This window comes from Diceros bicornis, unplaced genomic scaffold (assembly GCF_020826845.1).
Source record: "Diceros bicornis minor isolate mBicDic1 unplaced genomic scaffold, mDicBic1.mat.cur d_74_multi, whole genome shotgun sequence".
Lineage (NCBI taxonomy): Eukaryota > Metazoa > Chordata > Mammalia > Perissodactyla > Rhinocerotidae > Diceros > Diceros bicornis.
In genome coordinates this window covers 1,548,512-1,565,741 of record NW_026690930.1, presented here as the reverse complement: position 1 = coordinate 1,565,741, position 17,230 = coordinate 1,548,512, and the positions used below count along the sequence as shown (strand labels likewise).

General features: G+C 37.9%; 1 pseudogene; it reads left to right on the top strand.

Annotated features, from left to right (window-relative positions):
* Positions 1–9,686: 9,686 nt before the first annotated feature.
* On the top strand, positions 9,687–10,431 carry LOC131402367 (small ribosomal subunit protein eS6-like; annotated as a pseudogene).
* The last annotated feature ends 6,799 nt before the right edge of the window (positions 10,432–17,230 follow it).

Genomic DNA, 17,230 nt, shown 5'->3' with positions numbered 1-17,230 from the left:
GCCCTGACTGAGGAATAGGATGAAAAGGAAAATTTATCCTGGAGTGAAGAACACAGAGCAGTCTAGCAATATGACTGGATCAGAAGTTTACATACTGAGGCTCTGTCTTGAGATCAGCCCACTACTTTAGAAGTGAATCTTTGTCTTCATCAAGACCATGGTCCACTTACTAGATCCTGTCCTGGTGCAGTAGCCTTGCTCTTCTTAGGGGGATTTACCCATAAATAGTGCAACAGCCCTTCAGGTTTGAGGTTCTTCAGTGATCTTACCTCCTAAACCTGTCTATGTACTCACTTTGGTCAGCTTACCTACACCAGATGTTGGTGATGAGAATTCCAAATTCCGAATCATGTGTTATTAGGTGTCTTTGGCCTCCAAACTCCATGATTCAGCGAGGACCCTGTGAACCCCCAAGAATTTCTCTTGCCTAGATCACAGGCAGTCTGAGAGGGCATTCTCCAAGAACTACACCCTAAACTTAGAACTCAAAGTCTTACTACTTGAATGGAGTGAAGGGCAAGAAAACATAAATACAAGGAAAAAATGAATCATAGAAATAAAAGGCGTTTCTTTCAGAGTCTGAAATCTGAGCTGGAGTAAGCCACATCTCCTAAGCCTTCCTAGGGCTGCAGTTGTGTTTTTGGAGTTAGTTTGGGGCATGAGACCTGTCTGAGAAGGACTCTTCCAATCACTATGTCAATCTTACGACATCAGCCACATTGGAGGCTGGCACTCCAAACATGCAGACATGAAGAACACTAGGTCACTGCTGGAGCTTTAACACTGACCATCACTCCAAAAGCGTCCCCTAGCAAAGAAAAACTTAGTGAGAGATGGGAGATGTCTAGGACAATTTCTGAATATCTTGCTAGGTGGTACCAATACCCAAGACCCACAATATGAAAGAGAAAGCCATTCTGCAGAGGAATGTGATGAGTTCAGTTTTGGTTGTCATGTCTGAGTTGTCTGTGGTATGCAGGGGTAAATGTTTAGTAGACAATTGGATCTACTGGTCTGAAGCTCAAATTACAGAGAATTTTTGGGATAGGGATAAAGATTTGTGAGGCAGAAGAAAAAGGGAAGTAGTTGAAACTCAAGATGATCTTTAGATCTTCTGCAGCTCTTTTTCTCTGTTTTTCTGCTTTTCATGTTGTTGATGACATTTAATTTTTGCCTACCAGTTTAAAGCATGATGTTAAAAGTTACAGAGAATGTCACTCACCTTTTGTATCTTTTGTGATACAATGCATTGATTCCATATTTAATTCTTCTATCTAAAGATTTTCTTTTGAAGAGTATTAACTGGTGCAGAAAAGGAAAGGGTAGTGGAGTATTGTGATGATGATTCTGATGGAAAGCTCCTGATTGGGTTCCTCTCATTCCTGGGCAGATTTTATACTTTGACTTTTAGTGTCTTCGTTTAGGAATATTTCTCATGATGGAGTTGAGAACATATTCATCACAATATTTGAAAGGCCTATTAAAAGATTGAAATTTCTAGGCCCCTTCCAGACCTACCATATTATAATATTATACGATATTGTAATACCTCAAACTAATATTTAAGAATCTGTGGCTTGATAATTGTGATTCTATTGAAGATAAGTATTGATGTAACCACTTTTGAAGCAGTTCTCAAACTTTAGTGTGTATATCAGTCACTTGAATGCTTGTTAAAAATACAGATTCGGCAGGTCTAGGAAAAGGTCAAGAGATTTGCATTTTTTTTTTTTTTTTTTTTTTTTTTTTTTTTTACATTTTTATTGATATTTTAATGGTTTCTAACATTGTGAGATTTTGGGTTGTACATTTTTGTTTGTCCTTCACCCCATATATGACTCCCTTCACCCCTTGTGCCCACCCCCCACCCCCCACCCCCACTTCCCGGGTAACCACAGTCCAGTTTTCTCTGTCCATGTGTTGGTTTATATTCCACATATGAGTGAGATCATACAGTGTTTGTCTTTCTCTTTCTGGCTTATTTCACTTAACATAATACGCTCCAGGCCCATCCATGTTGTTGCAAATGGGACGATTTTGTCTTTTTTTATGGCTGAGTAGTATTCCATTGTATATATATACCACATTTTCTTAATCCAATCGTCAGTCGAGGGACACTTAGGTTGCTTCCACTTCTTGGCTATGGTGAATAATGCTGCAATGAACATAGGGGTGCATAAGCCTCTTTGGATTGTTGATTTCAGGTGCGTTGGATAGATTCCCAGTAGTGGGATGGCTGGATCATAGGGCATCTCTATTTTTAATTCTTTGAGGAATCTCCATACCGTTTTCCATAGAGGCTGCACCAATTTGCATTCCCACCAGCTGTGTATGAGGGTTCCTGTTTCTCCACATCCTCTCCAACATTTGTTGTTTTTTGTCTTGGTGATTATAGCCATTCTAACGGGCGTGAGGTGGTATCTTAGTGTTGTTTTGATTTGCATTTCCCTGATGATTAGTGATGTTGAGCATCTTTTCATGTGCCTATTGGCCATCTGTATATCTTCCTTGGAGAAGTGTCTGTTCATTTCCTCTGCCCATTTTTTGATCGGGTTGTTTGTTTTTTTGTTGTTCAATTGTGTGAGTTCTTTATATATTATGGAGATCAACCCCTTGTCAGATGTATGTTTTGCAAATATTCTCTCCCAGCTGGTTGGTTGTTTGTTCATCTTGATTCTGATTTCATTTGTCTTATAAAAGCTCTTTAGTCTGATAAAGTCCCACTTGTTTATTTTTTCTTTAGTTTCCCTAGTCTGGGTAGGCATGTCATCCGAAAAGATTCCTCTAAACCCAATGTCAAATAGTGTGTTGCCTATATTTTCTTCTATGAGTTTTATAGTTTCAGGTCTCACCTTCAGGTCTTTGATCCATTTTGAGTTAATTTTTGTGTATGGCGATAGCACATGGTCCACTTTCATTCTTTTGCATGTGGATGTCCAGTTTTCCCAACACCATTTATTGAAGAGACTTTCCTTTCTCCATTGCATGTCCTTAGCACCTTTGTCGAAAATTAGCTGTCCGTATATGTGTGGTTTTATTTCTGGGCTTTCAATTCTGTTCCATTGATCTGTGTGTCTGTTTTTGTACCAGTACCATGCTGTTTTGATTACTATTGCTTTGTAGTATGTTTTGAAGTCAGGAATTGTGATGCCTCCTGCTTTGTTCTTTTTCTTTAGGATTTCTTTAGCTATTCGGGGTCTTTTGTTGCCCCATATAAATTTTAGTATTCTTTTTTCTATTTCTGTGAAGAATGTCATTGGGATTCTGATTGGGATTGCATTGAATCTGTAGATTGCTTTAGGTAATATAGACATTTTAACTATGTTTATTCTTCCAATCCACGTGCATGGGATATCTTTCCATTTCTTTATGTCATCGTGGATTTCCCTCAATAATGTCTTGTAGTTCTCATTGTATAGGTCCTTCACCTCCTTGGTAAGATTTATTCCTAGGTATTTTATTCTTTTTGATGCAATTGTAAATGGTATTATCTTTTTGAGCTCTCTTTCTGTTAGTTCATTATTAGCATATAGAAATGCAACTGATTTTTGTAGATTGATTTTGTACCCTGCAACTTTGCTGTAGTTGTTGATTGTTTCTAACAGTTTTCCAACAGATTCTTTAGGGTTTTCTATATATACAATCATGTCATCTGCAAATAGTGAGAGTTTCACTTCTTCGTTACCTATTTGGATTCCTTTTATTCCTTTTTCTTGCCTAATTGCTCTGGCCAAAACCTCCAGTACTATGTTGAACAGGAGTGGTGAGAGTGGGCAGCCCTGCCTCGTTCCTGTTCTCAGAGGAATGGCTTTCAGTCTTTCCCCGTTGAGTATGATGTTAGCTGTGGGTTTGTCATATATGGCCTTTATTATGTTGAGGTACTTTCCTTCTATTCCCATTTTATTGAGAGTTTTTATCATAAATGGATGTTGTATCTTGTCAAATGCCTTCTCTGCGTCTATTGAGACGATCATGTGGTTTTTATTCTTTGTTTTGTTGATGTGATGTATCACGTTGATTGATTTGCGGATGTTGAACCATCCCTGCGTCTCTGGTATAAATCCCACTTGATCATGGTGTATGATCTTTTTAATATATTGTTGTATTCGGTTTGCCAATATTTTGTTGAGGATTTTTGCATCAATGTTCATCAGCGATATTGGCCTGTAATTTTCTTTCTTTGTATTGTCTTTGTCTGGTTTTGGTATCAGGGTGATGTTGGCCTCATAGAATGATTCAGGAAGTGTTCCATCTTCCTCTATTTTTTGGAATAGTTTGAGGAGGATGGGTATTAAATCTTCTTTGAATGTTTGGTAAAATTCACTGGAGAAGCCATCTGGTCCTGGACTTTTATTTTTTGGGAGGTTTTTGATTACTATTTCAATCTCTTTACTTGTGATTGGTCTATTCAGATTCTCCATTTCTTCTTGGTTCAATTTTGGGAGGTTGTATAAGTCTAAGAATTTATCCATTTCTTCTAGATTGTCCAATTTGTTGGCATATAATTTCTCATAGTATTCTCTTATAATCCTCTGTATTTCCATGGTATCTGTTGTAATTTCTCCTCTTTCATTTCTAATTTTATTTACTTGAGCCTTTTCTCTTTTTTTCTTAGTTAGCCTGGCTAAGGGTTTGTCTATTTTGTTTATCTTCTCGAAGAACCAACTCTTTGTTTCATTGATCCTTTCTACTGTTTTTTTGGTCTCAATATCATTTATTTCTGCTCTGATTTTTATTATTTCTCTCCTTCTGCTGGCTTTGGGCTTTGTTTGTTCTTCTTTTTCTAGTTCTGTTAGGTGTAATTTAAGGTTGCCTATTAGGGCTTTTTCTTGTTTGTTAAGGTGGGCTTGTATCGCTATGAGTTTCCCTCTCAGGACCGCTTTTGCTGCGTCCCATATGGTTTGATATGGCATGTTATCATTTTCGTTTGTTTCCAGATAGTTTTTGATTTCTCCTTTAATTTCATCAATGATCCATTGGTTGTTCAGTAGCATGTTGTTTAATCTCCACATTTTTGTCACTTTCCCAGTTTTTTTTTCCTGGTTCATTTCCAGTTTCATAGCCTTATGGTCTGAAAAGATGCTTGTTATGATTTCAATCCTCTTAAATTTATTGAGGCTTGCTTTGTTTCCCAACATATGGTCTATCCTAGAGAATGTTCCATGCGCGCTTGAGAAGAATGTGTAGTCAGCTGTTTTTGGGTGGAGTGCTCTGTATATGTCTACTAGGTCCATCTCGTCCAGTTTTTCATTTAAGTCTAATATTTCTTTATTAACTTTTTGTCTGGATGATCTATCCATTGCTGTAAGTGGGGTGTTAAGATCCCCTACTATTATTGTGTTGTTGTTGATTTCTCCTTTTAGGTTTGTTAATAGTTGTTTTATGTACATTGGTGCTCCTATGTTGGGTGCATATATATTTATAAGTGATATGTCTTCTTGATGGAGTGTCCCTTTTATCATTATATATTTCCCTTCTTTGTCTTTCTTAACCTGTTTTATCTTGAAGTCTACTTTGTCTGATATGAGTATGGCAACACCTGCTTTCTTTTGTTTGCCATTAGCTTGGAGTATTGTCTTCCATCCTTTCACTCTGAGCCTGTGCTTGTCTTTAGTGCTAAGATGTGTTTCCTGAAGGCAGCATATTGTTGGGTCTTGCTTTTTAATCCATCCTGCCACTCTGTATCTTTTGATTGGAGAGTTCAATCCATTTACATTTAGGGTAATTATTGAAATATGAGGGTTGAATGTTGCTGTTTTGTCACTTATTTTCTGGTTCTTTTGCATTTCCTTTGTTTCTTGTCCCATTTGTTTTGGACTGCCAATTCAGTTTGGTTGTTCTGTCTTATGATTCTTCTAGTTTTCTCTTTGTTTATCATATGTGGTTTTAATTTGATTATTTGTTTAGTGGTTACCTTGAGGTTTGGGCAAAAAATCTTCTGTATGAGATAGTCCATTATCTGATAGCCTCCTATTTCCTTATACTAAGTCAATTCAGTCACTTTCCTCTTCCCCTTCTAAGTTGCTCTTGTTATACCTTATTCTATCTTGTGTTGTGGCTGTGTGTTTACAGTGATGAGGTTAAATTTATTTTTGGTGAATTTCTTCCTTTGATCTTTGAGTTTAGTATTTAAGTGGTTGCTAACCTATTCCGGTAAAGATCTACTATTTCTCTGATTTTGTCTGCCTACTTTTCTCCTTACTCCAAGCTTTGTGTTCCCTTTCTCTTCTTGTTTTCAGGCCTGAGGGCCTTCTTGAGTATTTCTTGTAGTGGCGGTCTCGTGGCCATGAACTCCCTTAGCTTTTGTTTATCTGGGAGAGTTACTATTTCTCCCTCATATTTGAAGGATATTTTTGCTGGATAGAGTATTCTTGGCTGAAAGTTTTTGTCTTTTAGTATTTTGAATATATCATTCCAGTCTCTTCTAGCCTGAAAAGTTTCTGTTGAGAAATCCGCTGAGAGCCTGATGGGAGTTCCTTTGTACGTTATTTTTTGTTTTTGTCTAGCTGCCCTTAATATTGTTTCTTTGTCGTTGACCCTGGCTAGCCTTACCACTAGGTGTCGTGGTGAAGGCCTTTGTCTGTTAATATATATAGGGGTCCTGTTGGCTTCGCTTACTGGTATTTCCTGCTCCTTCCCCAGATTTGGGAAATTTTCAGCTATTATTTCCTTGAATAGGCTCTCTGTTCCTCTTTCCCTCTCCTCTCCCTCAGGAATACCTATAATTCTTATGTTACATTTTCTAATAGAGTCCGATATTTCTCGGAGTCTTTCTTCATTTCTTTTTAGTCTTAGTTCTCTCTCTTCTTCCATCTGGAGTATATCTGTATTCCTATCCTCTAAAGTACTAATTCTTTCCTCCATATTGTCAGCTCTGTTCTTTAAAGATTCCAGATTCTCCTTTATCTCCTCCATTGTGTTCTTCATCTCCATCAGCCCTGATAGGTTTTTCTTTATGATTTCAATCTCTTTTGTGAAGAAACTCCTAATCTCATTGAATTGTTTGTCTGTGTTGTCTCGTATTTCGTTGAGTGTTTTTATGATAGCTATTTTGAAATCTCTGTCATTTAGTTTATGGATTTCTGTGTCTTCGGTGTTGATTTCTGGTTGCTTGTCATTTTGTTTCTGGTCTGGTGATTTCATATATTTTTGCATTGTGGTTCCTGTGTTGGTTTTGGTTTTCCTCATCCTGGAAGTCTCTGGTTGCACTTTCCACCTGCCGCCACTGTGTGGTGGTGAAGGGCTGTGTAGTCTAAGCCCCCTGCACTCTGCCCCAGTTTTTCTGCTGCGATCCGCAGTTTTGTTTTGTTTCTTTTCCCCACTGCGATCCACGGGTCCAGTCCAATTTATTCAGGTCTGCCTCGGACCGCTAGATCTGGTCGAGCTGCAGACTCCGGGTTGTGGGGAGGGGGGAGCTCTCTCTTTTGCCCTCTGGGTCCCTGACGTGGGAGGCTTCTCGTTTGCCCCTCTTTATCCGCTCTCTGGGTTGCTCAGATGTTGATGGTAGCCCTGTGGCTCCTCTGAGCCCTCTGTGCGGGAGTTTCCCACTGGCTGAGAGCGCCCGAAGAGCTGCAGTTTCCCGCCGAGGGCCGCCCCTCCCCCCTCTCTGGGAGCCGCGCGGACCGGATCGCTGATCTGATGGGGAGGGAGCGGAGTTCTCCTTACCTCTCCCCACTTCCTCCGGGGGCCCAGCACGTTCCGCTCTCAGATGTGCGGCAGTGTGGATCCCTCCGCTCCAGCTTTTGACTGTCTGGGATTCCGTTGTTTGTCTGTGGCTGTTACTTTTGTTGTATTTTGTGGGGGAAGAATTCACGGGAAAGCTCACTCCGCCATGATGCTGACGTCACTCTCGAGATTTGCATTTTTAATAAACACTCCATAGCTATGATCACCTGATTGCACTTGGAGAAATAATATCAAGTATTTGGCTATCTGAGGGTTTCCAGGATAGGTTTAGAACAGAGTTTCTTAACCTGAGATCCAAATACCCCAAGAAGCCCATGGATAAAATTTAGAGGGTCCGTGAAATTGGATGGGAAGAATAATACATCTTTATTTTCAGTAACTTCCAACTAAAACTTAGCAATTTAAAATTATAAATGTAGGCAACAAACCACAATAATAAGAGCAGTTCCTCTAACCTTATCACTAACAGAAAACACGGATATTTTTATATCACATTAGAGTTGTTGCAAATATCTTGAAATGTTGTTTACAACCATCACAACTTTGAAATTATGGTAGTTATTAGACTGCTATTGGATCTCATCTAATTTAATAAAGAAGCATACATATAATTCTGACTAAATTTTTAAAAACATTATGATAACTGTGCCTTAATAAAATTGGTTTCTTTCATAACCCTACATACTTTTTAATGTATTTAAAAAGCATTATGGGAAGAGGTCTGTGGCTTCACTGAAGTGTTAAAAATATCCATGACACGAAAAAGGTTAAGAACCTTAGTGTGGCGAAGAAGAGTCCGCATATTGAGACATCAGAGAGGTGTATTTCTTAATTCCATGAACAATAACAATGCACGAATACTTACACACCGAAAGAGGTTCTTGTCCCAGCCCCCACTCCTCATTCTTGACTAACTTTTCACTCTTTAGTATTTCTTTCCATGGACTATACATCCCCCTGATTTGTTTACTGCTCCTCAGTGGTTGAATGGCTCTGTTTTCCATAAGGATAACAGATTTAATCACAGATCTCAAGCCCATTATGAACATTAATTAATGTCTGACATCTCTTAATGAGGTAGGTAAAAACTATCATCATTTCACAGATGGAAAAATCAGGTCTAGGCAAGTTTGGTAACTTGTTCTTAGGCCACCCAAGAGATTGTGGCTCATTTCTAGAATCAATGCTTATTCTCCTCACATGCAAACTTTTTTGATTCACCATACACCAATCTGTTGGAAAAACAACCTGTTTTGCAAAACATTTCGTTGATGATAGATGTGGAAATAATCTTTCTTAGGGTAGAAACATCTGATGGTATCAATATTCATACTACTTCGGTACCAATAATTTATTTTCTGTTTTGTTCTCTGAAGAAGAATAGATGTCCTGGTTGGAGAGAAAAAGCCCCAAGCCAAAATAAACCATTAAAAACCACTATCCATTTTGAAATAAAGCAATTAGCTTCTTCTTTTATTTAGAAACTTTACCCGGTTAGAGAGTTGGAGACAAACAAAATGAACATTGGTTGTCAAAATGCATTGATTTAATTTTTGCCCCTAAGATACCACACACAGTCAGTGAGTAAGGACTTTTGTCTTTTTTTTGGTCAGTTTGTTTCTTATGGATTCATGTTGCTTTGATCAATGTTGTTTGTGTGTCTGATCTTAATCTAAGTTTTTTGTTGTTTGACTAGTCCATCTGGTTAGACAGGATAGTGCAAAAAATTTGAAAATACTTTGGGAGTTGTCTTTTTAAATGATATTTGTTTTTATCTATTGCTTTGCTAAATTCCTACTGGCCTGGCAAAGAAGGGAAACAGAGGGAACACACAAGCAAAAATGAAGGGCACAAATGAATGAATAAATAATTGAGAGAGAAGGGATAGCTTCTCCTTAGAGAAAAATTCCAACTAATATATATAGAGGAATGAGGAAAATTGAAAGTCTTCATTAGCCTCTTTTTTTTGTGGTGCCTCGGAGGTAGTCGGCTGCTTCAGGATGAAGCTGAACATCTCTTTCCCGGTCACTGGCTGCCAGAAACTCATGGAAGTGGACGATGAATGCCAACTTTGTACATTTTGTGAGAAGCGTATGGCCACAGAAGTTGCTGCTGACGCTCTGGGTGAAGAGTGGAAGGGTTATGTGGTCCGAATCAGTGGTGGGAATGACAAGCAGGGTTTCCCCATCAAGCAGGGTGTCTTGACCCATGGCCGTGTCTGCCTGCTATTGAGTGAGGGGCATTCCTGTTACAGACGGAGGAGGACTGGAGAAAGAAAGCACAAATCTGTTGGGGGTTTCATTGTGGTTGCCAATCTGAGTGTTCTCAACTTGTTCATTGTGAAAAAAGGGGAGAAGGATATTTCTGGACTCGCTGATACTACTGTGACTCGTCGTGTGGGGCTCAAAAGAGCTAGCAGAATCTGCAAACTTTTCAATCTCTCTAAAGAGGATGATGTCCGCTAGAATGTTGTGAGAAAGCCCCTAGACAAAAAAGGTAAGAACCTAGGACCAAAGCACCCAAGATTCAGCATCTTGTTCCTCCACGTGTCCTGCAACACAAACGGCGGCCTATTGCTCTGAAGAAACAGTGTACTAAGAAAAACAAGGAAGAGGCTGCAGAATATGCTGAACTTTTGGCCAAGAGAGTGAAGGAGGCCAAAGAAAAACACCAGGAACAGATTGCCAAGAGACAGGGGCTGTCCCGAGAGCTTCTACCTCTAAGTCTGAGTCCAGTCAAAAATGAAATTTTCTAAGAGTAACAAATAAGATCAGATATCCAAAAAAAAAAAAAAAAGAAGAAGAAGAAAGAAAATCTTCATTAGACAAACACCATAGTGATAATTATCAGAGGCAAAATATATTGAAGGATGCTAAAATTAGTGGGTAAAAGTTTGAGGAGAAGCAGGATATTTGTATAGTCTCAGTATTTCCCCTAAGATATTTATTAATGACAAGGGAAGGGGAATAATTACATGGAGAAACTTGGCAGAGACCACCATGTCTCCTGACTTTATGCTCTGAGAAGGGCACAATGCCATTTCTGTGGTGTTCTTGCCAAAAATGCATAACCTTCATCTAAACATGAGAAAGCATCAGACAAACCCAAATCGAGGGATATGCGACAAAATAACTCCACCAGTATCTCTGCCAAAGTGTCAAGGTCACGAAAGAGAGAGAAAGACCAAGGAACTATTTCAGATTGAAGGAGACTAAGGAGACTTGACAACTAAATGCAATGTGGGATCCTGGATTACATCCTGCATCAGAAAATGGACCTTAGTGGAAAAATGTTTCAAGTCTGTAGTTTAGTCACTAGTATTGTACCAATATTAATTTCCTGATTTTGATAACTGTACTGTGGTATGTAAAATGTTAACATTAGAGGATGCTGGATGAAAGGTATATGGAAACTACTATTTTTGCAACTTTTCTGTAATTCTGAAATTATTTCAAATTTGAAAAGTCAAGAGGGCACTTATAGCAGTTCCCTAAATAACTCTGCATAGGTGGTGGGAAAAGAAGATTTCAATGGCCTTGAAATATCTGGATAATATATCTTTCCAACTCAGTCCAATAACTCTTTACCTGGGCATATACAGTTTGAGAACTTTACCTCTTTTAAACGCATAGAAGATCATAGCCTTTTTCTATATGAAATACTCTATTTTTTCCTCATATGACATAGGCACTCAAAAAATATTTGTATAAAATGGAAATAATGATTGCTGTCCTGCTTTTCCCTGCTGAACTTACAGTGTGGTTATAAAGTGTAAAAAAGATAAAGGAAGTGGAAAGTATTTTGCAAGTTGTAAGCATTGTACCGGTGTAAGGTGTTATTTTGATTATTGATGGAAAATTGTCTAAGGTATTTTTGTAATTTAGATATACATCGAATCAGTTTCTCCTCTTACTTTCTCTTTACTCTAATCACATTTCCACATGTTTACCAGGCTTAAAATTTCAAAATTGCCCTTGAAAATAAGGACTGAAGGAGAGGGGATGGGTGTCAGTTACCAAAACTCTGGCTAGTCATCTTAAAACATGCCCTTCACCTTTGTCCTTCACTTTTATTCTCTTCTATGCCGTAAGAAATTATAGATAAAAAAAGGAAAAAATTTAGAGCAGGGTAGGGCCCTAGAGTAATCTAACTCAGTTCTCTTAAACATACCTGATTATAAGAATCACATAGTGAGGTCATTTCGAATATGAATTCCTGGAACCCTGCAATCAAAATCTATGGGAGGGAGCCTCAAATCTATATTTCAAAAATGAGTTTCGGCTGGTTATTATTGACAAGCAAATTTAAAAGCACTGTCATTTTATAGATAAAGAAATCGAGACAAAATGACCAAATTTATTTAAAAAATAGCATACACTATCTGGTAGATATTAATTTCTGGGATATAGTCTAGAACAGGAAACAATTTTGTAAACAACTCTAGTACGTACTTCACTAGGGGACCAAACAAAGCTGAATGCAACTAATCCTTCCTTGGGAGGAAGAGGATCAGGAAAGCCACCAGAGACTTTTGTAATACTGCACCTGCTGGGTAGACAGCAGAGGGTGAATATTCCAAGAAGAAAGGACAATATGCAGAGATACATACATGTGCATGGCATTCTCAGGGACTGGGAGTGGTCCAGTGGCCTGGACTGTGGTGTGCGGTGGTGTGGTGGTGAAGCTCAAAGAAGAAAGGCAGGCTGGGGTCAGAATTTGAAAGCCGGGAAGACCTTGCTAAAAGGTTTGTTCTTACATATCACCAGAAGCACAGGCAACAAAAGCAAAAATAGATAAGTGAGACTGCATCAAACTGAAAAGTTTCTGTGCAGCAAAGGAAACCATCAACAGAATGAAGAGGCAACCTACAGAATGGGAGAAAATATTTGCAAACCAGTTATCCAATAAAGGGTTAATATCTAAAATATATAAGAAACTCATAAAACTCAATAGCCGAAAAACTAACAACCAATTAAAAAGTGGGCTAAAAACTTGAATAGACATTTCTTCAAAGAAGACATACAGGGGTCTGCCCGGTGGCACAGCGGTTAAGTGTGCGTGCTCCGCTTCGGCAGCCCGAGGGTTTCCAGGTTTGGATCCTGGTAGCGCACCGACGCACAGCTTGTCAAGCCATGCTGTGGTGGTGTCCCATACAAAGTAGAGGAAGATGGACACAGATGTTATCCCAGGGCCAATCTTCCTCGGCAAAAAGAGGAGGGTTGGCATCCGATGTTAGGGTGCCATCCGATCAGGGCTGATCTTCCTCACACAAAAAAAAGACATACAAATGGCCAACAGGTATACGAAAAATGCTCAACATCACTAATTATCAGGGAGATGCAAATCAAAACCACAATGAGATATGACCTCACACCTGTTAGGATGTCCATTGTCAAAAAAACAGAAAATAACAAGTGTTGGTAAGGATGTTGAAAAATTGGAACACTTGTGCACTGTTGATGGTAATTAAAATGGTGCAGCCACTACAGAAAACAGTATGAGGTTCCTCAAAAAATTGAAAATAGAACTACCATATGATCCAGCCATCCTACTTTTGGATATTTATTTAAAAGAATTGAAAACAGAATCTCAAAGTTATTTTGCGTTCCCATGTTCATTGCAGCATTATTTACAATAGGCAAGAGGTGGAAACAACTTACATGTTCATTAACAGATGAATGAATAAAGAGAATGCGGTACATACATACAATGGAATATTATTCAGCCTTAAAAAAGAAGAGAATGCTATCATATGCTACGATATGGATGAACCTTGAGGACATTATGCTAAGTGAAATAAGTCAGTCACAGAAGGACAAATACTGCCTGATTCCACTTATATAAGGTATCTAAAGTAGTCAAACTCATAGAAACAGAAAGTAAAATGGTGGTTGCCAAGGGCTGATGGGGGGTGGGCTGGAAGTGGGGAGTTGCTGTTCAATCCTGTATTTTCTATTTCCATTTAAATCATAACAATTAGCTACTTTCTTGAAGTTGAATTCTCAGAATAATCTTGGACCTCTCCCTCAAGATTTTCCTTTTCTTCCTTTGTGCCTTCCTTCTTTCTCTCCTTGTTTCCTTCCTTTCCATAGTTATTTGCCAGGCGCTATATTAGTCATTGATAGTACTAGTGAAAAAGCAGATGCAGCCCCCATTCCTCACGGAGCTTATAATGTAGTGGGGAATACAGATAATAAACATAATAAATGAATAAAATAATTACAGTTTGTGAGAGGTGCCATAAAGAAAATGTATAGGGTGATATGATAGAAATTTGCTAAGGTAAAGGAGCTGGAGGAGCCTAATTCAGGTAGGCCTCCTGAAACTGAGTCTTGAAGGATGAGAAAGCCAATGTCAAATGCTGCCAAAACATGAGCAATTATAAACATGAAAACTTTTTGTTCTGAAACAATCACTGTTAAGAGAAGGAAAAGATAAACCTACAGACTGAGAGAAAATATTTAGAAGTCTCATTTCTGACAAAAGACTTCATATTCATTGCATGTTCATTGCAGCATTATTTGCAGTGGCCAAGACATGGAAACAACCTAAGTGTCCACTGATGGATGAATGGATAAAGAAAATGTGGTGTATATATACACTGAAATATTATTCAGCCATAAAAAGGAATGAAATCTTGCCATTTATGACAACATGGATGGACCTTGAGGGCATTATGCTAAGTGAAATGTCAGACAGAGAAAGACAAATACTGTAGGATTTCACTTACGTGTGGGATCTAAAACAAACAAACAAAAAAACAAGCTCATGCCTACAGAGAACAGATTGCTGGTTGCCAAAGTTGAGGGGTGGGGGGTGGGCAAAGTGAGTGAAGGAGATCAAAAGGTACAAATTTCCAGTTATAAAATAAATAAGTAGTGGGGATGTAATGTACAGCATAATAACTATAGTTAATACTGTACCGCATAGTTGAAAGTTGCTAAGAGAGTAAATCTTCAAAGTTCTCATCACAAGAAAAAATTTTGTAGCTATGCATGGTGACAGATGTTAACTAGACTTATTGTGGTGATCATTTCCCAATATATACAAATAGCAAATCATTATTTTATACACCTGAAACTAATATAATGTTATATATCAATTATACCTCAATAAAATAAGACTTTTATTCAGAATGTAAAGAATTCACAAAATTCAACAAGAAATAACTCAAAAGACAGAAACATAAGTTTTGAACTGACACTTTACTCAAAAAGACATATTGATGGTAAATAATCATATGAAAAGATGCCAATACTCATGATGGAAACACAAAGTAAAATCACAATGAAACACCACTATACGTCTATTAGAAGGTAAAAAAAAAAAATCCTGACACTACCAAGTGTTGACAAAGATGTGGAACAACTGGAATCCTCATGCTTTGCTGATAAGACTGTAAAACAGTATGGCCACTTTGAAAAACTGTTTAATAGTTTTTTTAACAAACAAATTTAAACATATACAGTGCTTATATGTTTACTTATTCTTATATGGGAGTAGCAGTGTTACTCCCAAATATTTACCCAAGAGAACTAAAAACTTATGTGCACACAAAAATCTGTACACGCATGTTTATTTCGGCTTTATTTTTAATTGTTAAAACTTGGAAACAACTCCAATGTGAATAAATGAATCAACAGTTTGTGGTATATCTATACACTGGAATACTACTTAGCAACACAAGGGAGAAAGTAACCCTGATGGATTCATGCAACAACATGTGTGAATCTCAAAGGTATTTTGTTAAGTGAAAGAAGCTAGAACCCAAAGGCATCATATTGTATGACTCCATTTATATGACATTCTGGGAAAGGCGAAACTATTGAGATAGAAGACAAATCTGAGGTTGCCAGGAGTGGGGTGTGGGGAGGGGTTGATCACAAAGAGGCAGCAAGCAGGAATTTTTGGGGTGATGAAACTTTTTGGATCATGACTGTGATGGTATACACAGTTCTATGCATTTGTCAAAATCCATAGAAATATACATCACAAAGAGTGAATTATGTAAATTTAAAACATGTAAAGTGTTATTATTGATTTCTAGTTTAATTCCATTGTGGTCTGAAAGCAGGCATTGTATGATTTCTATTTTTTTAAATTTGTTGAGGTGTTTTATGTCTCAGGATGTGGTCTATCTTGGTGAATGCTCCATGCAAGCTTGAGAAGAAAGTGTGATCTGCTATCATTGGATGAAGTGCTCTATAGATGTCAATTATATCTAGTTGATTGATGATGCTGTTGAGTTCAACTGTGTCCTTACTGATTTTCTGCCTGCTAGATCTGTCCATTTCTGAGAGAGGGGTGTTGAAGTCGCCAACTATTATAGTGGATTTGTCTATTTCTGCTTATAGTTCTATCAGTTTTTGCCTCACATAGTTTGACACTCTGTTGTTAGGCACATGCACGTTCAGAATTGTTATGTTTTCTTTGAGAATTGACCCCTTTATCATTATATAATGCTTTTATTTATCTCTGATAACTTTCCTTACTTTAAAGTCTGCTCTGTCTGAGATTACTATAGCTACTGTTGCTTTGTTTTGATTATTGTTAGCATGGTATATTTCTCTCTACCCATTTACTTTTAATCTATATGTGTCTTTGTATTGAAAGTGGGTTTCTGGTAGACAACCTATAGTTAGGTCGTGTTTTTTGATCCCTTCTGACGTTCTCTGTTTTTTAATTGGTACATTTAGATCATTACATTTAAAGTGTTTTTTGATATAGCTGACATATATTTGCTATATTCATTACTGTTTTCTATTTGTTTCTCTTGTGTGTTGTTTTTTTTTGTTTGTGAGGAGGACTAGCCCTGAGCTAACATCCGATGCCAATTCTCCTCTTTTTTCTTGAGGAAGACTGGCCCTGGGCTAACACCCGTGCCCATCCTCTTCTACTTTATATGGGACGCCGCCACAGCATGGCTTAGCAAGCGGTGCGTTGGTGCGCGCCCGGCATCAGAACCTGCGAACCCCAAGCTGCCGCAGCAGAGCACGCACAATTAACTGCTGCGCCACTGGGCCGGCCCCTGTTTCTTTTGTTTTTTGTTCCTGTTTTTGTCTTCCACTCTTTTTCTGCCTTTTCTGGTTTTAATTGAGCATTTTGTATGATTCCATTTTCTCTCCTTTCTTAGCATATCAGTTACAGTTTTTTAAAACTTTTTTAGTGGTTACCCTAGAGTGCAATATATATTTACAACTAATCCAAGTCCATTTTCAAATAACACTATACTACTTCCTGGGTAGCATAAGTATTTTATAATAACAAAATAATCCTAATTCCTTACTCCCATCCCTTGTATCATTGCTGTTATTCATTTCACTTATATGTAAGCACACATAAGCATACATATTCGTAAGCGTACATAATCAAATACATTGTTATTTTAAACAAACTGTTATCTGTTAGATAGATTAAGAATAAGAAAAATAAGAGTTTTTGGTTTACTTTCACTTATTCCTTCTTCAACTCTCATCCTTTCTTTATGTAGATCTGAATTTCTGACCTATATTATTTTCCTTCTCTCTAAAGAACCTCTTTTAAC